Source organism: Pleurodeles waltl, chromosome 1_2, assembly GCF_031143425.1.
Source record: "Pleurodeles waltl isolate 20211129_DDA chromosome 1_2, aPleWal1.hap1.20221129, whole genome shotgun sequence".
Classification (NCBI taxonomy): Eukaryota; Metazoa; Chordata; class Amphibia; order Caudata; family Salamandridae; genus Pleurodeles; species Pleurodeles waltl.
Genome location: NC_090437.1, coordinates 530,971,858 through 530,998,397, shown reverse-complemented (window position 1 = coordinate 530,998,397; position 26,540 = coordinate 530,971,858). Strand labels below are relative to the sequence as shown.

The 26,540-nt window shown below is 42.5% G+C and overlaps 1 long non-coding RNA gene across 2 annotated transcripts in view; it reads right to left on the bottom strand.

Moving 5' to 3' along the window:
* Positions 1–21,564, bottom strand: part of LOC138295684 (uncharacterized) — a 56,937-nt gene extending 35,373 nt beyond the window's left edge. Inside the window, exons 1-2 of one of the 2 annotated variants that reach the window (XR_011203665.1) lie at positions 21,496–21,564; positions 7,244–7,624 (exon numbers count right to left, since the gene is read on the bottom strand). This is a non-coding gene — a long non-coding RNA (uncharacterized lncRNA). Of the gene's footprint in view, positions 1–7,243; positions 7,625–17,012; positions 17,101–21,495 lie in introns of those variants that run through there. The other variant, XR_011203666.1, reaches the window with a different exon arrangement.
* Positions 21,565–26,540: the final 4,976 nt, after the last annotated feature.

Here is a 26,540-nt window from a genome sequence, read left to right as displayed (position 1 = left end):
TATACTGCTCTGGGGTCAGACCAAACTTCTTGGTTAAGCACCTCTTCATACTTGGGTACGAATCTGCCTCCTCTCCCCTTAAGGTCAGAAGCCTATCCCTCCCTGAGTTGGGGACCAACTCCCACAAAAGGGAACCCCAGTATTGAGGCCTAACCCTTCTCATTTGGAGTGCCCTCTCAAAGGCCTCCAACCACTTGTCTATATCATCCCCCTCTACATAAGCAGGAACCACCCCCTTGGGTAATCTGGGGCAAACTCCCCCACCCATGGACACCTCAACTTCTCTGTCGCTGCCACAATCTCTTTTCTCTTTCTTTGCCCACTTTTTCTTTTCTAGGGCCAGCTTGTCTGCTTCCAAAGCTATGTATGCTAGCTGGGCCTCCAGCTCTCTTTCTCTGATGGATGGGTTCTCTCCTCCTGAAGGGACCCCCTTCCCATCACTAGCTTTGGGTCTGCCCCTAGTGACTGTATGTACTGAGGACCGGTCTTCCCCATCCTCACTTAGGCTCAGATGCCCTCCCTCCCCTGAGTGGTTAGAGCTAGAATCCTCCCCTCCTTCTTCCTCCTCTGGAGCTTCCTCTGGGCCTACCTCTTGGGCCTCAGCCCATGCTGTCAGGGATTTGATCAGGACTTGCTTCCTGAGGTCAGTGGTTGCAGGCAACCCTCTTTCAGTACACAACCCCCTAAGCTGGACTACTGTCAGTGTGGGTAGGCTAGCCAGATCAAGCTCCATGGTTCCCTAGTTTTGTGTCAACAAAAACTTTTTGCAAAAATTGGAAACAAGAATTTAGAAAAATTACAAAAATTCAATAATTGAAATTAATCCAAATTAATAAAAATAAAAAAATGTTTTGCACTAAGACAATTTAAAGGATTTTTAATTTGTTTTACTTAAAACTGTAACGTGATACTGAACACAAGTACAGGATCCCACCGCTGCCACCAAAAATGTTGGAAAATGGGTTATTGGTAAGGGCAGGTAGGTACCTACACCTAGCAACAAGCCACTAACCTCCACTTAGGTCCAGTTAGGTCTCAGTAAATTAACCCCAGCTCAACCCTTGGTAGCTTGGCAACGAGCGTCAAGGCTTAACTTAGGAGACAGTGTGTAAAGCATTCAAATATCACAAAACAGTAATTAAATAAAACACAGGAAAGTTTAAAAATCCAAAACCAATTTATAAAAATAGTTTATATTTTTATCTTTAAAATGACACAAAAACGAATAAAATCGGATAAAGGGAACCGGAGATATGAATTTTTAAAGAATTATTATTTTTCTAGCGCTTAGAAACAAAAAGCGCCAATCGGGTCATCTGGTTGCACCTCGACCGGGGCCAAGTCAAAGTTTAAGGCCGATCGCGATGGAGCCCTGCTCGGCTACAGGTCGAGGGAGGCCTCGGTTAAAAAGTTACCTTCTGACTTAGGGGGTCATTCTGACCCCGGCGGGAGCCGCCCGCCTGGAGGGAGCCGCCATATGGCCGCTCCGCGGTCGAAAGACCGCGGAGGCCATTCTGGCTTTCCCGCTGGGCTGGCGGGCGACCGCCAGAAGGCCGCCCGCCAGCCCAGCGGGAAACCCCTCCCCACAAGGAAGCCGGCTCCGAATGGAGCCGGCGGAGTGGAGGATGTGCGACGGGTGCAGTGGCACCCGTCGCGAATTCCAGTGTCTGCAAAGCAGACACTGGAATTCAAAGTGGGGCCCTCTTACAGGGGCCCCTGCAGTGCCCATGACATGGGCACTGCAGGGGCCCCCAGGGGCCCCACGACACCCCTCACCGCCATCCTGTTCCTGGCGGTCGGAACTGCCAGGAACAGGATGGCGGTGAGGGGGTCGGAATCCCCCATGGCGGCGCAGCAAGCTGCGCTGCCATGGGTGATTCCCAGGGCAGCGGAAAACCGGCGGGAGACCGCCAGTTTTCCTGGTCTGACCGCGGCCAAACCGCCGCGGTCAGAATGCCCTGCGGGGCACCGCCAGCCTGTTGGCGGTGCTCCCGCATCCCCGGCCGGACCGCCGGGGTCGGAATGACCCCCTTAGTCTTTATTTAGAAGATTTTCTTCAGCGGGACGAACCTGCCAGTCCAATCCGACCTCCTGGAGCCCTTCTCCTGATACGCGATGCTGGATTCCTCGGTGGAGATTTTTACCTTCGGACTTAGTCGTTTTTTCGAGGTGAAAATCCTTCGACCGGGGTAAACCTGGATCTTGATCCGACGTCCATGGAGCCCTTCTCGGATACAATGGCTTGAAGGTCCCGGTCAACTTGTTACCTTCGGACTTAGTCTCTTTTTCGGAGATTTTTCTTTACCGGGACGAACCACCAAATCAGGCCGGGTCGCGGTTGAGGCAAGCCGGCTAGAATTGCCGCGGCGGGTCGGTCCCTCTATGGAGCTTTTTTACAAAAATTCTCAAATCTTCTCCAAACTTCTGGGGCTTCACCCAGATGTCCTTTTAAGGTTTTTTTGGGGTCCACAGCTCACCCCAAGGGTCCAGAAGTTCTGAGATGGTCCTTGGGGGGTGTGGACTACAACTCCCAGAATGCACCTGACGCAAACTCCTTTTTGGCCACTGGGCAGTGGTCAGCTGGTCGCTTTCTTCAGGAGTTGGTGCTGGGGACTCTGGTTAGCAATTTTTCACCTGTAGCAAACAGGGAGTCCCTCCTTGAACCAGTTGAAGCCAGGCAAAGTCCTTCTTGTGGTGAAGCCCAAGTGTGCAGCTGGTGCAGTCCTTCTGAGTGCAGGTTCCAGGTGCAGGCCAGGGGTCCAGCAGGGCAGTCCTTCTCCTTTAGTTCTTTTCTTGTTGAAATCTGGTGGGGATCTGAGGTGTGGGTGCAGGTCTGCCAGTTTTACCCTTGCTCCTGGGTGAAAAGCAGGGGGGTCCCGGTTCTCCAATCAGGTACAGGGTCGTCCCCCTGTGATGACCACTTCCTGGGAAGTGTGGCAAAAATCCATCCCAGAAGGCAACATTCTCTAAAAATCCATCATGGCTGAATCTGACTTTTGGAGGTTACATCTGGCTGAGCCCACCCACTGGTGTGGCTAAAAATCATAAACACACCCCTCTCCTGCCCTCTCCTAATCTAATCAAGGGGGCACCTAGTTGTCTGGGGTTGCAGGATGTGGGGGTGTTGCTGGGTGCTCCAAATGTCCTTCTCTGCCTTTGAAGACCAGTTTGGCAGCCCTCCCCCTTCCTGCCTCACCATCTGCTGAGGGGAGATTCTCTCCCACAAGCACATTCCTTTGTGTGAAGCCAGGCCACTTCACACCTCATCAAGGCAGCTTGGCTAAGCTGCTGCAGGCTGGCCAATCAGAGCACAGCAGCAAAAACAATGCAGGGCTGAAATTGGCAACTTTTTAGGTAAAGTCTAAAACTTTTTACCTGAACAAGTTATAATAAATCCAACAACTGGAAGTTGTGGGATTTATTACAACAATTAATTTGATACCAAATTATTGGTATGCAACATTTAAGGAGACTTTAAAATTTAAAATAAAGTCTCCCCATTCTAGCCTATGAAGGCCATTTACTTCAATGAGGGAAAAACTAATTTGGCTGTTTTTACCTCACCAGGGCTTATAAATCTATTTTTATAAAGTCCCTGCTTATAGTTACATGGCAACCAGCCCTAGGGGTACATAGGGCACACGTTAGGGGTGACTTATATGTAAAAATAAGGTAGTTTAAGACTTTGGAACTACTTTTAATTCCAAAGTCGAATTTGCATATAACTTTAATTTAAAAGCAGCCAGCAAGGCAGGTCTGCCTTTAAAATGACACTGGGCACCTCAGCAGTGCACCTATGGGTGCACCACCTATGCTGTGGTCCCTAAACCTACATGCCCTACCATATACTAGGGACATATAGGTAGGTTAACTTAGCCAATTATAATTAGCCTAATTTGCATATCCATTTTACACAGAGCACAGGCCCTGAGACTGGTTAGCAGTACCCAGGGCACCATCAGAGTCAGGAAAACACCAGCAAAAAGTGGAAAATGGGGGCAAAAAGTTAGGGGGCCTCTACAATCAGCCCTGTTTTCTCACAACCCTTCATCCAGCGGCGGCTCCTCTGCTACGGCAGAGGAGTGATGCACCCCTGCCAGCAGCAGTAGCTGCAAACTTGAAAAATAAAATGATAATGAACGTTAATATTATTGTTTTATTTTTCAAGGGGCAGGGCCAAGGGGGATGACAGGCAGGGAGAGGGAGTGGTGTGCACTACCCAAAGCGTGCATGTGAGTTTGGCCGGCTGTCTCATGGTGGCCAAACCTACCTGCGCACTGAGCTGTGTCCAACCTGAGCTGCATTGCTGGGTTGGAGACAGAAGACACAGGCTCCCAGGCTGCCTGATAGTGCAAAGCCAGGGCGCTCAGACCAATCCTGATGCTGTTTTCATGTTTCCATCAGCATGAGAGCAGTGTTAGGATTGGCTTCTGGAGCCTGTGCCTGTCTGCAGGGGAGAGTTGAAGACCTGAAGTGTGTCAATTATTTGTTTGTTTTGTTCACCCCCCCCCACCCTGCCACTTTGCCATGCTGCCAGCCGCAACTGCATCCATCCTCCAAATTTTGTCATGTAAATTATGATTGAGTGCAGCCCCCAAATTATACCTCTCTGGCAAAGCAGATCATCTGCTTACAGAGATATCATTGTGCAATGTCCTTCATTCAGATAACTTCATTTGTGCATTTAGATCTTACAATATTGACAAAGGGTTGCAGTGCAATCGAAAACTCACAGGCAATAAAGGACAACTCCTGACATATTCCTATTGCTACCTTGTACTGTCTGGAAATTGCACAACATGCGCAGACCATTGTCGTTAGGTTTCTATAAAGCATGGAGACACTTAACTTTAAGCCCTCCCCAAAGCTCCTGCAGTGCAAAACTGCAAAAGAAAAACTCCAGTTGACAATGAGAAATGCATTTTCAAACTCCATTTGCACCACCACTAGAGGTTGTGAAGTTGCTAAAGGGTGGCTTCTTTTTTATAAATTCACCTTGTAATGGTTGTAATGTTCAGTGCAAAGAGCTAGATGTATCAAGCTCCCGGTTTGCATTTCTTAAATAGCAAATTTAAGAAATTGCTATTTAAGAAATGCAAAATGGGATGTATCAAAATTGTGAGTCGGTAATAGCGATTTCTTAAAATTCACAAACGCAATTTGCGAGTTGCAAGTACCGAATCGCAAAAAAAAATAGCAAAGTTGAAAATCAGAAATTATGAAAAAAGCAAACCGGAACAACCTGATGACATCACAACCAGGAAGTGAGTCAGCCCATGCTGTTTCCAGGAGCTACACCCACAGGAGCAGACACAGCCCAGCACCTGGAAGGCAGCCTTGTGATCCAGCCAGGACCAAACAGCAACATGGCCAATGATGGGAATGTAAAGGAGAGAGGAGACAGGAAGCGCAAGCTCAAAGTCAGTGAGGAGGAATTGGAGGTGCTCACTGAGAAGGTGGTCAGGAACCACAACAAACTGTTTATGAAGAGCTCACTCCAGGTACCTGAAAGTGAGAAGAGGAAACTGTGGTCAGACATCCAGACCAAAATATGTGCAGTGGATGTTGTGTAGCGCTCTGTTGAGCAGATACGCAAGCAATGGTATGACTTGTGTTCCCATGCGAAAGAGAGGGTAGCCAGCAGGCTAAAGGAGGCAAGGGGCACCGGAGGACGACCACCCACCCAGACACTGTCCACAGCAATGGAAGACATGGTGGAGTCCACCCTGCTTCCTGAAGCTGTCAGTGGTGTCACTGACATTGACACCTCAGGGACACCCAGCACCAGCAAAGTTAAGGGCAGTAATGATGTGTATCCCCATATGTGCATGTACAAATGACCCCTAGAAATTAGCTATTTGCTCGATGCAGCATGAGAAGTAGTCCATGCCACATTTTACATACAACGCAACAATGCTGTATGGGAGTGGTAGTCCACACCCCCTAAAGTGCAAATACCACATAAATAGCAAGATAGCGTTCAGCTACATAGAGAAACAACACAAAAGACTCATAGTGATTCAATGTTAGTGTACATTTTGTGGAATATTCATAAATGACATGCTGCACACTGTTGTTGTAGATGTATTGGGCCCTGCCACAGCAGAAGGGGGAAATGGGGGAGATAGCGAAATACAGCCACAGTCCAACTCAAACACCAGTGAGTCCTTCATTACTGCACCAACTAGACACAGGGCAAGAGTGTTACCTCTCCCAGAGTATAACCTGGACTTAGGTGAAATGCCAGATGAAGTACCCATACCACCCCCAGAGGGTGGATTCACAGGAAGACAGCAGTCCCTGCCCTGACATCAGTCCACTCCCCTCAGGAGGCATCACAATGTAGGCAGACAGTGCACTGACGAAGGAGAGGGCCCATCACTTTTTGGCTGCCTTGAAGCTTCTGTGCTGAAAGTGCAGCACCTGCAATGCAAACACGAGGTCAATGCACAGGCAGTTGGTGTCTCACAGTGACAACATGGGAGTACTACACAAGCAGTTGGGTGCACTCAATGAGAACATGGGATCAATGCACAAGCAGTTGGAGTCTCTGAAAGAAAACGTGTACAAGCTCCATGAGGGACAGCAAACAGCAGCAGAAAATCCTAAAGAGATGACCAATGCCGTTAGGGAACTCTACACTGAGATTCAGCAGGAGCATGTCAGCCACTGTAGGTGCCATCACCAATTTCTGGGAAGGTTGTGTGGCTTCTGAAGATAGGTCAATCGGCTAGCTCAACTGCCTTGCTATCACGACGTGCTGCGGGCATACAGGTGGAGATGGCACATTGCATTTGGGACGTTGTACAGGGATTGGTGCAAATAACCAATATTCTGGATGCAATGCAGACAGCACGGAGTGCTACAAACAGCGAGAGGGTGGTGGGGATAGTGAGGAGCTCTCTAGCCTCAGCAGTCACACAGCCCCTGTGATGCATCCTAGGCGTCGCAGTACCAGACACAGTACTGTCTTTGTACCCGCTACAAGGGGTGCTAGTGAGGCCACTGAGCACTCAAGTGGGGTGCGTGGACGTAGGAAGTAATGTTGAGGCGCACAGGGGACAAGCTTAACATGTAGCAATGCAGTTATACTATGATGCTAATAGTGTGACAATGTTACTCGCACCTGTTTGTCTATAGTGCATAGCTAGGTCTTATTCATACATATGTTACCTGAAGTCAAGATAATAAGGATGCTACCTACAGCAATACATATAATTGACTTAGTATTGTCATTACTTACATCAGAAATGGTTGCGCGTGATGTCAGCATGTCTTTGTCTGCCCTCTGCTGCACTGCTTCTGTCTACTGGGTGAAGGGGTGGTAAAGGATCACCATCCTCATCTGAGTCTGGCTCGGTGGGTTCCACAGGCATGCCCCTTGTTGTTGCAATGTTGTGCAACAGAGCACATGTTGCCACAATTGTGCAGGTTGTTTCAGGGCTATATTGTAGTGCACCACCACTCTTGTGGATGCACCTGAAGCGGCTCTTCAGCAATCAGAAGGTCCTCTCCACAACATTGCAGGTTGTCCTGTGAGCAGCATTGTACCTCCTCTCGGCTGGCATTGCAGGACTCAGGTAGGGCGTCGGTATAAAGGACCGTACTGCATAGGCACTGTCTCCTGGAATGGAATGAGACTGAAATGAGAACTTGTTACATCTTATGTCACGTTTACATCAATGCAACATTGTCAACTATTACATTACCCAGTAGATATCCTTCACCAAACTCCCCAGCTAATAGTCTTGTGTACATTCCACTGTGCTGAAAGATGTAGGAGCCATGTGTGCTACCTGGATATCTGGCCACGAGATTGGTTAGGATGTTGGAGGCATAGCTAATTATTTGTATGTTCAGGTAATGTGAACTTTTACGGTTCCGATCGACACACTGTGGCCAATGGTGGACAGATGGCTACATGTGACCCATCCATAGCACCCATGACATGTGGGAATTGTACAAACTGGTAGAAATCGTTTTGGTCTGTTGTGATTCCTGCGGGGTGCTGGGGAATCTTATGTGCTGTTGAATTTTGCTCAGCATGGCATTGAGAAATGCACTGAAAAATCACTATGGTCCAGATGCTTTAGCAAGGGCAGAAGATGGAGTATGTAGTGCCCTATCACCTTGCGTTTATATTATAGTTAATGTTTAACATTAATGCAGGATGAAACAAGGTCTTATCCGACAACTCTATTCCTGGTTTTTGATTGAGGTAATCTGTGCATCATTAGTAGAGAAATGCATGGAACACTCCTGGTTTGCCAAGAGGTACTTGTCAACTTGTCTGGGTGAATGTAAGTTTCCAACAGAGGTGGATGAACCAACAAATTAACAGAGAAAGTCCAGCCAGAGCTAAGCCCAGGGTCGGCTTGGCTCTGAAAGCCCTTTACAATATGAGCCATGAAAATAGTTTGCATTTAGATCATTCAACAAAATTTAAAAATATGATGCCAAATTTTAAAGAAAGTATACATTTGTAACATGCAGACGGGTTTCACCTTAGTACATTAGATTATATCTCTACATTGAAAGTTACTTATTAAAAATGATAGGTTTTAAACATGATCTTAGAGGAATTTCTGCCCCCCAATGACAATGCCTTTAGTGAACTACAAGGAAAGTCAGTTATCATGTGAATGTGCTAAGTGACCTTGGCAGTTTTTAGACACAGAGCAACATTATAGTCTATTAAATCAAACACAAAAGGTTTTTGTACAACACACTTCATGAACTTAAGTATTTAAAGGTGCTCTTACGTGTGATAATCAAGAAAAAGGAGGCTTAGTAAAATAAATGATTAGCCTAGATTCACACAAATGTGTTAAGTGGGGATGCCAGAATTGATCCCAAGATTTCTGCTTTCACATTACGCAATTCAGCCGCTATAATGTTATCGCTTCTCATATCTCCCATTATCTCAGGACTGCCAGTTTTAAATAATGGTCAAGGTCTCATCTTGATCACCTGTATCATTAGACCCCTAAAACAGTCCCTAACTGCAATTAAGTAATTCTTGATTTATCTCTTGTTCAGTATAAACCAACTCAACATTTGAGTTTGAAATACTTGATATCAGGAAACCTTTAGTGTCCAATTTAACCAACCATTCTACCAGACAACCTGTCTTATCTCCTCCCTTGTGCAGTCTTGTGGTGTGTAGCTTGTAGTCTAAGCATGCCATCCTTTCCATGGCTGGGACATGTTCTTCCCTCAATTTATTCAATTCTTCCTCTTTTCCCCTATTATCTAGAAACGCCCATTTAAGTCTCTCAAGGGCATCTAAATGATGGTGTAGGTCTCCACTTACCCCATAAGTGGTCCTTATAAAGTGTCTGAATAACCACTATAAAAGACCCCTGACATTGAACCAGGGTGTTGTTTTCCTTCATCTGTCCTAAAGTAACACCAGATTTAATCTGCTGCAGGTCTCCTTAAGGCACGGTCACTTGGTGCACTAACTTGTAGTCCCCAATGTGAAACTGTTAGCTTGAGTTTCCTCATCATAGTTTTAGCAAGAAATGGCTGTGAATGGACATAGTTCTACCAGGCTGCTCAACATGTAGTATGAATGTTTGCAAAGTTGGAGTACAGAATAACTTATCAAACATGACATGCGTCATCTATGTGGGAGAAATGAGTTAGTGTACAATCCCTTGATCTCTCACTTGGCTCCCAAGAACTCTGACTGACAACATGGGCAGACCTCGATAGAATCTATCGAAGGTCACATAATATACAATTAAATTCACCTCCCATAATCAAGGCAGATGAATTAACTTTATCATCTGTTTTGGCAGTGTTTTCAGATGACATGGACACTATTTCCACCATCTGTTCTCCAGTTAAGTGAGACTCTTCCAAAAATATATCTGAAAATTTCACCTTTTTGAATATGAATGTATTTGGTATCTTTCTGTGGAACTTCTGAAGCCCCTAAAATGGTAAGGAATGTAAAGTTACTGTATATGGTGCATGAATATTATGATCACTAGGATGATGCTTTTCTTGCAGGGTTTTGGAAAGCTCAGAGTCATCCTTTTCACTGTTACTATATACATTTCTAACATTTGGACAGAAGCAAAAGCACAATATATTTAAAGGACGCCCCAGTAACATCTACCCCCTCCCAGGAAAAGAAAGCAATGATATTTCATTCAATACTAATGTGTATGGCTTCTTATAATCTGTATCATTTTCTTGCTTCTTTTCAGTGGATGGTAGGTCTTTCCTCTACTCCAGCTGTATGCTCCTCTGCTCAATGCTTGACCTCCTTAGCTTTGGTAAAGAATGTTGCCTAATCCTCAACAACACTATGGCCCTCATTATGACTTTTGAGGTCTTTTTGTAAAACCGCCAAACCCACAGGCGCCAAAAGACCGTCAGTGCTGGAAGTCTTCCGCCCACCATATTACGAGTACTGCTGGATTTCTGCCATATTTTGGCCAGAAATCCAGCAGTAGTCGTGCTGGTGGGCAGAGGCACAGGGATGGTTCCACCGCCCGTCAGAAGGACTCCACCCACCGTATTATGAGCAGTAATACAGCATGGCAATGTCCTGATGGCGGGGTGTTGCCAGAGGTGGAAGTGCCTGTTCCCTGCCGGATGACCCCCCTCCCTAGACAAGGTAAGTCGATTGTTAGACGGGGAGGGGGTGGGATGATGGGTGGTATTGTGTGTGCGTGCGTGAGTGGGTGTTGTCTGTGTGTGTGCCTCTATGTGTGTATGCATGGTTGAATGTGTGTATGAATGTAAGTGTGTGTGTATGTGTTTGTGTATGCGTGTATTAATGTTGGAGTGATTGAGAGTATCAGTGTTGTGGTGACTGCGAGTGTGAGTGTTGAAGTGAATGCATGTATGAATGCATGTGATTATATGCATGTGTGTCAGTGTGGATGAATGAGTGTATGCCGGGTACGTGTGGTTGTCTGTGTGCATGTGCATGCATGCAGTGTGGAGGGGGCTGTACCTGGAGGGGGAGGGGGCACTGTACTTAAAGGGGGGCTGGGAGGAGGAAGGTTGGGGAGTATTGTGCTTGATGGTAGGGGAGCCGTCTGCCGGTGACAGGGAACAAATTCCCTGTCACCGGTAGCCTTTCTGCCAGGGTTTTCATGGCAGTGCTACCGCCGCAGAAACCCTGGTGGAAAGGTGGCTCCTAATACCGCTGGCGGTCTTCTGTGGACCGCTAGGTTGGAGATGCTCATCTCTGGCCAGCAGGTCCGACAGCCCTGGAAGTCTGAGCGTGATGTGGCAGGTTGTCAAAGGCAAACCCACCACACTCATAACGTGGCAGTCTTCACCAGCAGCCTGTTGGCGGTGATACTGCCACCGTGGCCCTGGTGGTCAGTATACCATCAGGGTCATAATGAGGGCCTATATATTTTCCTGAAAACAATATGTATACCAGAGGCCGGTCTCCAGCAAGTTTCCTCTTTACTGCCAGAAAGGGGGATTGCTATTGTTGCGCTACATCTGCCTAATAATCTTGAAATAATCTTGACTGCACTGTTTTCTACTTTGTAATGGTCCACTTGCCAGGACCTTTACAGTATCATATGTCTCTCAATATAATCAATTAGTAAACCATAATTAAAGATAGACAACTGTTAGACCTGAGAGCTTTAGGGTTGCCTTCCCCCTGTCACAACTCCATCTTGTGCCCTATGTGCTGTGGGTTTTTCTCATTGGGCTCAAGTCACCCTTCCTTTATGGCACCTTCCAGTTTCAAGTACTCCATGAGTTCCCGCCCAGGAAGCCTGCACCATTGAAATTCCTGTTCTGTTGCTATGCAAGTTTGGTCTATTGTGCACCTGCAGATATCATGTGTCTGTTTAAGAAAGTAACATTTCCACTGTGAACCATTGAAATGTACCATCTTGCACTTGGGGGTTCCATTGTACTAGTTTATTGTTACCAATTATCATTTGCACTGGTTGTATGATGGAACCAATATGCCATTTGCATGCATGCGGTTACCCCACTGTCATTACAATGACTGCAACAATACCACACATTGAATTACAACAAAATATTTTACCACTAATATGCCTTTACCATGCATGCCTTAACAAAAAAAAATATATATATATATATATATATATATATATATAAAATTCACCAAAAGTATTCACTGCACTCCATGAAGTTCAATTAGTGCCTATTTATTGATGCCAAATTAACAACCACCAACGCGTTTCAACTCCCCAAGGAGTCTTGTTCACAGTGAATGAGTCCCTTTTCCCTTTTGCTATTTATACCCCATAGTGCCTCATTATTTACAATGCATTCTGGATAGTGTAGTTTTAAAATTAAAAAGCATTTGTATAAATTTTCAATTCCTAAATACAAATACTAAAAAATAACACAAGAACCAAATAATGCTAACTTAAAAAATTGCTTTTTTTAAAAACCTAAACCAACATAATGTTATATTTGTTACGTGTGTTCTCCTCAATTGTGCTATAATATTCAGTTACCACTTTATACCTAAATATTATTTATATTAGCCCCTGATCGATTTGTGTTGTTCTGTTGGACTGAGGAACTACGTACAAATGATGCACATTGACACATGACATCTATTCCATTGTTCCAAATACGTTTGAAGAGAGGTATCATTCTAATGTTTTAGTATCTCCAATTACTGCATTCCTGTATGTCGTTAATAACTCTAAAAATTCAGTAAATTACTTAATAAGTTCTACTGTTTCTATTTTATGCAGACATATATCAATTCTGTCCAGAAAAAAAAAAAAAAAAAAAAAAATATATATATATATATATTTATACACAGATGCATATATGTATGTAGATTTTTGTATATCTACATATGTATATCTTTTTATGTATACATACATTTATTATATATGCATGTATATACATATATATCACCTTAAACCCAAGAAAAATTACCACCCAAAAACCCAAACCCACCCTAAAGGCCCTTACCACCCAGAAACCCAAACCCACCCAAAACCCAAAATAAACACCTTACCACACAAAAACACATACCCACCCCAAACACTAAAACCCCTTACCACCAAAAGACGCATACCCACACTAAACCCTACAAAAAAACCTACCACAGAAAAAGCCCTACCACCCTCAACACAAAATAAATACCTTACCGCACAAAAACCCATACCCTAAATAAACACCTTACCACCAAAAAACCTATACCCATCCTAATCTCTAAAACTCCCTAACCACCCAAAAAATCATAACCACCTTAAACCCTAATAACACCTTACCACCAAAAAACCATACCCATCCTAAAGCCTAAAAAAGAATCTTTGTACAGCATGCGTCACTTTAACATCTGATATTGCATAGGTGCCATTTAGAGATATCGATTAAGTGCATAGTATTTTACTTTGCACAGCATGTGCCCTCTCAACATTTAATACAGGACACATGGCGGATCAAAGGTATTAACAGACTGTACAGCAATGTACAGTTTGTTAATACCTTTCATGTCACTCATGTCACTTTGAAATTTACCAACACAGTGTCTATGTTTAGTGTATAACACATGCCAAATGGTTCATACTTCAGTATCCAGTACTGCAGTTATATACCATTAAGAGACATTGACAATATGCACAGTATGGCAGTTTGTACAGCATGCATCACTTTAATATCTGGCTTTCAGATGGGTGTCAATTAGAGCTATTGATTAGTTGCAGAGTACATTACTTTGCATAGCATATGTATTTTTAATATCCAATATAGGACATGGGCCAGCTGAAAGATGCTAACAAACCATACAGCAATGTCGTTTTTCACCGAATGTCACTTTTTCTATTTAAAATGTAATTTAATTGTTTTAAATTTACTAGTAGGCTATTCGTACGGATTGGAAAAAACATACCCAGTACTGTATATGTACCAGTTAAGAGATATTGATAAGTTGCACAGCAATACAATTTTGCACAGTACATGTCACTTCAATATAAGCTAATGGGACACATTCTCTCTACAACACAGGCCACTTTTTTTGTTAAAAAGGCACTGTTAGAGTGCTTTTATTTATATACTATTGAGAATATTAAGTTGCCTAAAAGATAATAATTGAAATATAGAGAAACATCATAAAAGTGTATAAGTGAAATGGTATTTTAAAGATTGCGCCTATATTTTCTGAGAACGAATGTCAATGTTGGAGAACAGAAGATCAGTATTAGGAATTCACCAGCAGGAAAACATTGTGCTTTCAGTAGATTATATATTTCAGTGATTAATTGTACACTGTGTAAACTACCTAGCGTTGAATAATGATGCCCATATTAGATGATTGTCTGATTTGTATAGTGAACATGATCAGATTAAATTAGATAAATTAGAATTTGAACAAGTGAGGATCAATTTCATGCAATGTGCTTTGAATAGAGGGGCAATTTCGAATTATTGTGACCTACTAAGATGGCATGTATGATGTCCCTGGGAAGTAAACACGAGACAAGGCTACATGGGGTTGTAAAAAGAAATGGTGAACAACATGCTTATATTGGGAAATTGTACTTGAGGGGGATTGTCCAGTGGGAGGCGCTTAGCCAAAATGCGTTGACGTTTTGTTATGGGTGAAGCACTTTGGTGAATAAATGAAGAAAACCTTTCCAGTGCTGTTGGCTGTTTTTCACAAAAAGAATGGTGCTGTGAGCTGTCGCTGAGGTGCAGCTGTCCTTGGTGGGAAGAACGTCACCCACTCACACACCCAGACAGACACTCCCACAACCACTCTCTCACCTAGAGACACCCTCTCAATCCTGTTCTCACACCCAGTGAGACAGGCCCTGTAATCAACTCCTGCTGTTCATGGTCAAAGGCTGTGTGCAGTGTGGAGTTGAGTGGATGGGGTGGTTGGCCACAGGGGCTGGCCACAGGCCAGGCCCTCAGGCCAAGCCTATCTCACAAAGCTAGGTGATTTTAGGGGGTTTGGCACAGGCCCTGTGGCCCACCATGCAAGGCCGAAGGCCGTGCAGGGCATTGGTTTAAATGACGTATAATAATGAAAATTACTTTACGTTAAAAAACAATAGAACCTTATTGAAAAAAACAAAGTTTGCAGGGACGGTATAGTTAGGAAATAGAATTTTTTTTAAACCTTAGAAATTCACCTTAAAAAACAAGGTTACTGAGACGTTATAGTTATCCTCAGATTTCACTCATATAAAACCACTGAAATACAGTATTTTGTAGTTGGGTATTTCAAGAAACTATAACTTGCTGCCTGAGGGAACTAGAAACTTGCACCCTCACCATCCACTCCTAATTACCTCAGATATGCCAGCACTCAGGATAACTTTCATACCATCAATAAAAATATCAATGAAACATTAGAAGTCAAATTATTGAAGAGAAAACTGTGCATGGCTGTTGTGCGAGTTATAGTAATGTTAGTTATAGTTACTTGAAATAGCTCTAACAATAACTGTTGAATTTCAGTGGTTTTGTACAAGAGAAATCTGAGTCTAACTATAACATCCCAGTAACCTTTGTTTTATTTTAAGTGAATATATATATATATATATATATATATACACACATATATATATATACATATTTTTATATATATGTACACATACATACATATGGCAAGTAACGCTTGGCCACCAAACCCGTAGAGGGTGCGCCTCTGGCGCTTAAGGGCATACACCACATCCATTGCAGTGACAGTCTTCCTCTTGGCATGCTCAGTGTAGGTGATGGCCTCACGGATGACATTCTCCAGGAAGACCTACAGCACACCATGGGTCTCCTTGTAGATGAGGTCGGAGATGCACTTGACTCCACCACAGCATGCCAGGCAGCGTATGGCCGGCTTGGTGATGCAATTATGTTATCCCGGAGCATATTCCTGTGCCGCTCATTGACACCTTTGCTGAGCCCCTTGCCGCCTTTGCCGCATCCAGACACCTTCTCCTCTCAGAAATGACACATCGCCTGCTGTGAGATCAAGATCGAAGCATCACTGCCACTGCAGGGACCGGACCAGGGCATCATTTTTGGAACCAGTGCTTCGGAACCACAGCATCACCGCCACAGTGTTAAGGAGATCAGTGTATTGCCCCTCCAGCAAGGACTGACCCTGCACATTGCATTCAGAACAACAGTACTGAGAATGGTTACATCACACTGTTGTACCCGACACATCATCGCTGCTGTGTGGAGAATTCCAGCACAGCACTCTAACTGCATGGGGATTAATATTGCATCTTGTGCTACGACAAGGATTAGGGTACTGTTGCTCAGGGGCCCTATGTGGGTCCTGTAGCAGGCCTGATCTCCAAAGCGGGCCTGAACTCTTGAATTTGTGCTGGTCTAGCACAACCAGATATCCAAACAAGAGCTATTTCCAATTTTAATCTTTAAAAATTCTTCTTTTGATTGGATTTTTGTCATTTGTGGTCTTGTTTTACTCATTTGCTTAAGCTCTATTGTTTCTAAACCTGTGTGTTTTTATGGTGTTTTCACTGTATTGCATCTTGAGTTAAGTTGTCGTGTAGGCTCTCATTATTCTAATGAGTCTACTGGGTTTTGAGCGGCAGAATTGAGAGTCTAACCACTGCATGTGACACCTATCGTTCCAACCCAGGGTTTGCTCTGGCCAACTAGCAGTGCCTCATCTCCACCCAAGGGCAGGGATGACTGGGCAACCGAGCGCATGACATAATTGGTTTCTCAGGGAAGCCGTGGTCACACAGGTCTCATCTGTTTCTCTCAGTTACCTTAGTCTCATATATAAATGACAAAAATAGGCAGTGTATGTTTTAATAATGATTTTAATAAAACAACTGCATCTTAGATAGTAAAGCATGAGCTGCAATAACCAGGATGACACAGCATGACAATATTAAAATGGTAACTAGGAGAGTGAAGCATACAAATAATGCTATCATATTGTCGCTACAGTTGATAGACTAATTCCTACCTAAGCTATAATAGAGCACAGCATATTAAGCTCTAATTCTGTCCTTCAGGTTCCCCTGGGAAGACATCATCCCCCATACCTGAGCAAAGGCCTGCAGTCTGCATTAGCATCAGTAGCGAAGCATTCAGCAATCAGCATACAGTCGTGGTTCTCTGGCTGGAATCTCCCTCTAATGTGTTAAGGGACAAAGAAGTGTTTTTATAATAAAACAGCTGATGTTCTGAGAAAATGTCCCTACATAAGGATGTGTATTTTCTACGAATGTCGGAGACTAAACTTATACCACGTTCACTGTCAATGTACCATGCTGTAGCCTTGGAAGAAGCACAGAGTGAGCAAGAATGTCTTGTCTGAGAACATTGTGCTGGATTAGGAAAACAAGTGGGTAAACAGAAAAAAAAACAAGACCGTTAAAGTGGCTATTGTAACAATAAAATAAAGCTGAATAAAATATATCTAGGTTAGAGTGCACAGCAGCTTGGCCTAATGTGTTAAACTAACGTGCACAGAGCTATAGCTAAAATGGCTACACTACAAAGTCTGACTGCTGTGTGTCAAGCTACTAAAGGTGAGCCCAGGTTACCTTTTTGTGTGTATCTGACTTACTGTGAAAAGAATTGTGGCTCCTGCTTTGACATGGAACAAGCTTCTGTCATCTAGAAACCCAATTTCTAACAGCAACCAGTTCCCTTTTGTAGTAAAATGATTTGCTTGCATGCTATTTCATCTAGAAAAGCTCTTTGAGTCTCCCACTTTGCATTACAAGTATGGCACTGTCTCGGTGAGCCCATTAACTTGTTTTTTCAGTTACCCTAAATTTGGGTGCAAATTGTACAACAGGCTTTCATTCTTGAAATATTTTGCCAACTTATTCTTGTCATCTCGCAATAGCTCCATATCTGTGACCTTTGAGTCAACCCTTATGTCCATGGCCTCACTATACGTTGAAACAGAATCTAGAAGCCTCTCTAGTTCACCAAACAGAACATGTGTGCTCTTATGTTCTTTGCATTATTTAGTAACTAATGTTCTCTTGCCTCACAGTTTTTGACAGAGCCCCCTTATTTATTTATAACACTTACAGAGCACACTATTAACTTACATGTATCACAGCACTGAAGTCCTTTACATAGACAAGAAGCAAATTCCTATCCAGGAAGTTGAATCAGTGAACATGCAGTTACATGTGAATGAGTCAGGTTTTTAAGGCTTTTCTAAAGCACAGCAAGTCTGTTGCAGATCTTAGGGTGGCTGGAAGATTATTCTAAAGCTGAACCACTCTGATCATAAAGTTTCAACCTCCCTGTCTTTTTTTTACTGACATTTGTAACACAAATGAGGGTTGCAGTTGCTGAGTGTCTCCCTGGAACATTTCTTTTCTATCTTCTTTGCAGGGGCAGTTGGCACTTACCTTGAAGTACTTTGAAAACTATGCGCAAAGATGTAAAGCCTATCCTTTGATTTATCAGGAGCCAAAGGAGTTCCTCCATAGTGATGGAGGAATAGGATCTCCTTGGCCTAATTTGTGCCAGCTGTGCTGTTAAAGCTTAAACTCGATACAATCTCTTTATTAGGTAGTCTGGTGCTCCACGTAACAGTTGTTACAGCAGTCAAGTCTACTTAGTATCGCGTTTTGCACAATAAAAGTTTTTGCATGAGAGAGCAGCATCTGTAAAAGTATCCTTAAGCCTTGGAGAAGTGCAAAGCAAGTGCCTGCCACTTTGTTTACATGACTTTTCATGGATAGCCTGTTATCAAATGTGAGCTCCAAATTGTGCACCATCCCTGGATGTTTTAGCTCATTATCTTTTATCAGTGTCCAGAAATTTGAGAGGTGTTTAAATGGGATTTTGCTACCTGGACAGTTTTGTACCCATTGAATTTTAGGAAGCTCCAGTCTAGCCAATTGCCAATTTCACTCATACATTAATAATATGTGACCAGATCATCCGGCTTGTTGCTTTCAATGGACAAAATAATTTGTGTATCATGTGCGTAATACACCAGCCTAATATTTTGGGATTTGATGGGTGTTATAAGAGGGTACATATAAATGTTAAAAAAGTGCCAGTCTTTGTGGGACTCTATTTGTGATGATTTTGAAGTGAGAACAGAATGGAGGCAGCTAAATTGCTTGCCATTGATCTGACAGGCAGGAACCCTTCAAGTTCAGTATTGTGTTGCTGACCTCTATCCTGACTATTCTTGTCAGTAGTACCTGATTCCAATGATTGATTGCATATCTGTAATAGTGCAGGGGGCAATTCATTTACCATGTCTTTCCAGATTCTGTGTGGTAGCGGGTCCAGAGGTGACCTAGATGTAGTGGACTGTGATATTGTTCTAAAGCCCTCCTCAATCATAAGTTCAAAAACGCCTAGCCTAGCTTGCTAAAGTGACTGGAAGGAGTGTCATCAAGGCCAAGATCTGTCGGTTGTTGGGAGGTCCTTTTGTCCTCAACGATCTTTTTGATCTTATTATTTATTTATTTCATAGTTTTTTCCAGGGGTGGCTCCTCCACAATGGCGGAGGGGCGTCATCCCCACTGGCTAAGAGCCAGCAGCCGAAAAGTAAAATGATACTTGAATATTGTTTTATTTTTCTGCTGCTGGCTCAGCCAGCATGTGAAGGGAGGAGTGGGGCTTGGCCTCGGGAGGTAGGTGGCGGGATGAGAATGGAGTGCACTAAGTACACATGTGTGTTTGAACAGCCTATGATGGCTAGCCAAACACACATGAGCACTTAGGTTTCTCCAGCCCAGTTGTGTAAACTGCACAGGCCCCAGGGTTGTGTCTGAGCGGCAGTCACTGCTGCTAAGACCAGTCCTGGCACTACTTTAATGCTAGTTTTAGCATGAAAGCAGCAAAAGAATTGCTGGGGAGCCTGTAAATCCTGGGACACCAGAACAGGAAAGGAGGTCTAGCGAGGTGGCAATAGAGGACGGTGGCAGGGTATGGTAAGTACTTTTTAAAAAATGTTTTAGTTTATTCCTCCCCCGTTGTTCCCATGGAACAGTAGTTTAACTGGTGTTAAAGTGGGGAATCATAGCTAGGAAAGAGTCATCAGTAAATCCTAACGGTTTGACTATAATGTTCAAGGATGGAACATATTTGAGGTTTGTTAGTTGCATAATAAATTATTGCTAAATGTTGTTTTTTTAGGCAAACACTTTTTGGCAATGTGATTCAGTCCAGTTGTGATTTTTTCTTCAACTGATCTGTAATGTGTGAACGTCACTGAGGGATGACATTTTAGATATAACTGTGTGTCAACTGTATTAGAGGATTTTTATATTGGTTTCTTCAAGCAATATTCCTAAAGGATCAACATGCATATTGAATAAGATCTTATTACAAACCACACAGGGTGACCCAGTAATTAGACCGAAGAATCTGGGTTAATTATGGTACCGAACAGCACTGATCCATCCGGTGACAATTATTTTCATTAGTCATACAATTTCAAATAACAAACAGTAATTTTTCAAAGAAATTGTGTATACAGCATAGATGTAAATCACATTCACAATAACTTCTTTATTATTACTTGTATAAAATTATTTTCTAAACATTACTCAGTATTGCTAAAAATCATACCCTCATACATACAAAAACAGAAGGACAAAGAAGTGCCAAAGAAAAAGTGCCTGTGATTTAGGACCACAGAAACCAAGAATAATTCACCTACATATCCATGAACATCCACAATTAAAAAGAAGCCTGTTGGTTAACCATTCTTGTCAGTGAATCACCACTTCTTTACTTCTGGGTACATCTCCCCATTTTAGTCCTTCACTCCATTTCAAATAAAGGCAAAGACAAAACCAATCCAGGCCATAAGTATCTCATCGACGTTTCGACCCACTGGTAACTCTTGGGCCAATTCCAGGCTCCCACATGGATCTTCCTCAGGACTGAGAGGTAGGAAACTTCTAAACAATTCCCAAAAAATCTAAATTAGAGAACTTATTCCCCATAAATCTATTTTATTCTATGCTGAAATACAAGCCCAACGTTACTCACCTCCAACTTACTCAAACTCCAAACACACATATCTTCTCAATTCAATCTTCCACCATATCTTCCACAATGCTCAGATCTAGAATAGATAATAGTAAACTTGCCCAGTTAATTAATCCTTCCTCACCCCCTACGGGGCCAAGGAGAACCACTACTAACCAAACTCTTACCTAGATTTTATTCTTAATCCTTATTATTATCCACTCCTTTGGACACTATTTTCACCAAATCCGATGAAATATCCTTCCTGCCCGAAATGCTTTCCTTCCAACGGGCCGCTTCAAAACACAAATACATATAAATAGTTTTTTCAATAGATTGCCCTTATATTAACAGCCACACCACATTTCAAAACTCTCTAGCTAAAGAAAAATCCATATTCCAACTGCAAATAGTCAAAAAAGTCATCCATAGGCATTACCACTAATCTCATCATATGCCAAGCCTCCTGTTAGTCACTCATATACCATCTCAACCGGAGACAAACACAAACAAATCTCCCTCCCATAATTCGAAATCCCAATAGACTAAATCCCACAATACCTGTGAAAACAGGTCATTATTTGAAAAGAAATATTGCGACACGCGTCTCATGTTTTCAGAGATCTGGGAAACCAGCCCCGAGTCAACTCGGTGTTTAAATCTCATCCAGCTACGTCTTTACGTATGACGCAGAAAAGTATGTTAGGAATGTGGACGTCACGATGTTCCTCCCTTCCTTCCGCCTCGAAATCAACATACTGAAACAAATTCAGCTTTCATACGGACGTGCACTGAAACTTGTTTCGAACCTCATCAGCCACAAACGACTTTGCTACAAAGTAGCACACAGAGTGCATTACATCATCTTTGTAAATCAATGTATTTTCTCCTCTCAAAAAAGAACCAAAATAATGTCCAACCTTATATCGCCATCACCGAGCAAGACACCGGAAGCACCGTGTGTCGAGCTGAAAATAAAATATCCGATTATTCATCGATGTTACTTTAAAAAATAAAACAACACACTTATTTATTAAATCCGACCTTCCCCATTATCCAACAAATGTAGAAATTACATCACATCCACTTAAATGAATAGCAAAATTAACATCCCACTATTTCACCCAAAGTAAAGGAACACATTCCTTCACCTTATTTTCACAACTTGTGATTCTATAACCATGGAGTGGCACCTCATATTAATATTAACTCAGCCGGCACATAGATTTACACGTGCCAAATAGGGTAGTAAATCATACCTAAAGGGAGCACAACAAATTAAATAATATCAGCAAAAGGATGAGGTCTTGTGATACTAAACATCTTTCCTGCGCAGGAGAAGATGTGTGATTCTCTAGCTTTATTAATTCTGTTCTACATTTCCGGAAGGAGCTGAACCGGTTCAGCACTGCATCTCTAAAGGCCATTGTGAAAACTTAAATAAATTAAATAAAATAATAATTGCTTTGTTTGGTTGAAAGGGTAGGTAACTAATGAATTCATGTTTGGTTGTTTCTTATTTCTGCATAGACACAAAAAGGAATACTTTAGGAGGAAATTGATCTGTCCTGAAGAAGGTGGTGGAAGGACTTAGAAAGACCACCGAAACGCGTTGATGCAACTTGGTTTGCTGGACCTATTGGAACTGGCTAATATAGATTGGAGAATGGATGTATAAATCAATTAGCCAGTAGATACCATATTTGGAACAGCAAAAAATTATAGACTAGTAAGGATGTCTTGTGTGTTGTCTCCCATTTTATTTGTTTTGCATTAGTTTTATTTGGTTTTTAATACTGGGCCAGTTAGGTCTTTCTAATTGGTTTTTGCAATTGTATGGGATTATTTATCAAATAATTTTCTAGATATTCCTTTATTAAGACTGATCATTGAAGTGTCTGAGTGCTTGTGATTGTTTTGAGTGGTGGATAGTTTCTGTTCCCCCTAGGGGTTACTTTTTATCACTGTGTTGCGGTGCCGTGTCCCCTTGGGTTGATAGGTTGAGTGGGGCCCTCTCTCCCCTTTGTTTCTGGTGTTGTTTAGTTGTAGTGCAACACATTTCTCAGTTGTCCTACCCAGCCACGGGAGGTTTTGACAGATTTAAAATTGTCCAGGATTTCTGGGTCAGTAATTGGTGAAATCTGGCCAATTGTAGCTGCTGAAATACACAAGGATGTGTTGATTAACTAATGCCAAATTGAGGTGAACAAATAGAAGTTTGAGTTGATCATTTTAGCTAGGATGATGTCTCCAGAGCAGTCTGGCTATTTTCGTCAGGTCCTCTATTTAGAGGTTGTGTGATGAACTATAACTTATTGGTGTTTTTTCATTACTGTATAGATCAAAGATAATAATCAATCATAGTTAAATAAAGCTTTTTTTTATTTTTGTTGTCATAGGAACTATCTGGGTCTCGGGGAACCATTTTTCTGTGGAGCCTTTGTGATAAAAGTGCTTCTTTCCACTTAATTATTTAATATACACCTTTATACGGCTGTGGCCTATTCATCCCATCCCAACTCCCCATGATTCAGAAAGTTATCAGGCCAATTATTGGCAGGATTGGAAAATATACCCTTGGATCCCCAGCCTCCCCTGTGTGCACTGAGAGCTGCAAGACTCAACCCTTGGCCCCAGTCAATACTCTTGCACTCGTCCAGACCACAGTGGTCATCTGCTGAATTCTTAGGCCCGTCATAATCAGCATCTTTGTATTGGGATTCCAACCTCAAATGAGGAGGCATCATTCAGAGATGCTGGCTGCTTTCCTTCTCTACTCTCTCTGACATAGCCCTTACACCATAATACAGGCGAGCATCAGGTCTACAGAGTATCATATAGAATAGTGCAGCATCCACCTCTTTCTTCACCTCTTCCTGCACCTCCTCCACCAATCCCTTCTCAGGGGAGATGCATGCTGAGAACTCCCAAACCACCAACTGACCTCACACCCATGTAGACCATCAGCTAGGGCTTTGCAGGGCCCATAACCTCACAGGTTCTCATTTTGAAAGATATCACCACAGGGTCCTGGCTACTTCTTGTCCAGGAGCAGCTTCTCCACTCATGTTTCTCATCTGCTCAGGGGCTCAGGTCTTTGCCAGCATTGGTAGTCCTCATAACTGGCTATAAAAATCCAAACCTGGCCTTAGGATCTATTAATCACAGGGCAGCTGGCAACATGCTTCACGAGTACCCTTTCTTATTATAGGATCAAAGAATGCAATTTGCCAGGGCATTATCTTTGACATGATACTAAGGTGTATGTTGAAAACATATAAGAACGTTCAAAATATCAGAGCAAACTTATACATATGGGGCCCTGTGATGCTATTAATTTTGTTTGACCAATGACTTTGTGTTTCACCACTGCGCATATTAGTTGCTCAATGTTCACCAGTAGCACATTGTATGTTTTGTTCAGCCTAGCCGCCTATTGGCTTTGACATGGCATTAGCCATTACATTTTGTATTCAGTTTAGCCGCCTATTGGCTATGACATGATATTAGACATTACATTTTGTATTCAGCTCAGCTGCCTATTGGCTTTGACATGATATTAGACATTACATTCTGTATTCAGTTCAGCTGCCTATTGGCTTTGAAATGATATTAGACATTACATTTGATATTCAGCTTAGCTGCCTATTGGCTTTGACATGACATTAGACATTACATTTGATATTTAGGTTAGCTGCCTATTGCCTTTAACGTGGAGTTAGACATTGCAGTTGAGAATCCAAGCTGTATTTTTCCAAGCTGTGTTTTTGCACAAGATGAACTAAGATGTTTTCTTCACACCAGACTAGACCTGATAAGAGAGAGTACATTTGGTGTTTTCCTTTCTGCTCAGGCTTGGGAAGAGGAGAAGTCTAGGAGATCTGGCCAGTCTCCAAAGGCTTGCGTAGTTTTCCCAGGTCTGAGAGGAGGGGGCACGCTTTTGTAAGGATGACTCGGGGCTACAGGGATTTAGATTTGAATCAGCTTGACTTCGGGCTGGAACTTGGCGCCAGTTGCCAGTCTCCCGTGTGGGTAGATAATCTCTTTCTCGCACTTGACCGGAGTCATCAACTTGCAGACCCCAGAAAGATGAAGATAGGTCTCACACGGTGATGCATTTTATTTTTTTGCTTTGCATTGAATATCTTATATATATAACCTGCTGTGTACATTGCAACTGAGAAGTACTGTGATATATTTTGTTTTCATTGCTGCGACTACTTTTACTCATTTGAACGTGTGCTTGAAATCTATTAGTTCGTCTCTCAAGAACTTGTGGGTGGGGAAGTATTAACAACAATAAAGGTCTTCTTTGAACTCAGAAGTGCATTCCAGATATGTTCTGTAAGCTCTGATACAAGATAAGGAGGAAGGCAGAACAGGCCCGATTCACAAAGGTAAACTTAGACCAAAAGTCAAAGTGTAGACCAAAAGTCTGAACTTGGACCAAAAGTCTAACTTTACTAGGAGTAAAGTTAGACTTTTTAGAACAAAAGCCTAAAAGTAGTATTAGTAAAGTTAGACTTTTGGTCTAAACTTAGACTTTTGGTCTAAACTTAGACTTTTGGTATGAGTTTACCCTTTGTGAATCAGGCCCTTTGTCTCTAATTACAATGTGAAAATGAGTTCCTATTTTCTCTTTCCTGAATCACTCAGTCTTGCTTGAATCGCCCAGCAGCGGCCTTCAGTTTAAAGATTGCAAATCCCTTCAGTCTAAAATAGAGGATGAAGGGAGAAATTTGAACGTACATTACTTGGAAAGTGTTTTATCTTTGTGTTTGAGTCCAAGAAGACATGTTTTGTAATCTGGATGTGCATTAACTGTGCTGATCGCTCTCCTAAATTATGTACCAGTTTTTAATTATTGAGAATTGCCTCAAAGCTGCCTTGATATAAAAAAGGTTACTGGATACAAGTTGAAGAAAAGAAACGAAGAAAATAGAGGCGAATGCTGCTTCAATCACATTCTGCCTCTACTAATACAGTTTTTAGAACAGAGATGCCATGCCTTACGGCGCCTTCAACTGAAATAGAAAATGAAAGCAAAGAAAGCTAGTCCACCCAAGAAAATAACGAAGTTAATTTGCAGCTTACCAAAACAAGAGATAGAAGTTTGAAGGGGAAATAAAAGTTAGTCACGTGGTGTTCCCGGGCGCCTGTGTGCTAAGTTTAGAATAGCTTCACAATTTTTATTTACTATGCATTTATTTATAATTTAGCTGATCTGTGCAAGGGCGCAATGCTCATCCAAGTGTGCAACGGCATGACCCATTGATGGCATACTTTAACACTGCCACTGTACGCCTGCACTACAGTGGCATACGTAGAATAGGAGTGGATGTAATGTCTGGGCCGTAACTAGAATTACACCATTCCTAACACAATTATTTCAGAATTTAAACTCCAAATGTGTGACATTTATTGAATTTTGGAGAAATTGAAAACTGTCTAACAGAATTAAAGAAATGAACTTACCCTCCTTAACTTCTACGATTTTTGCACTGCCCCATGCATATTTTACCTTAATGGATACTTCACTTCTACAGCCAGTGGGAGTCGCTCTCGACTCTGTATACAGTTTTGTATCTGGCTTTATACTGTTTTGT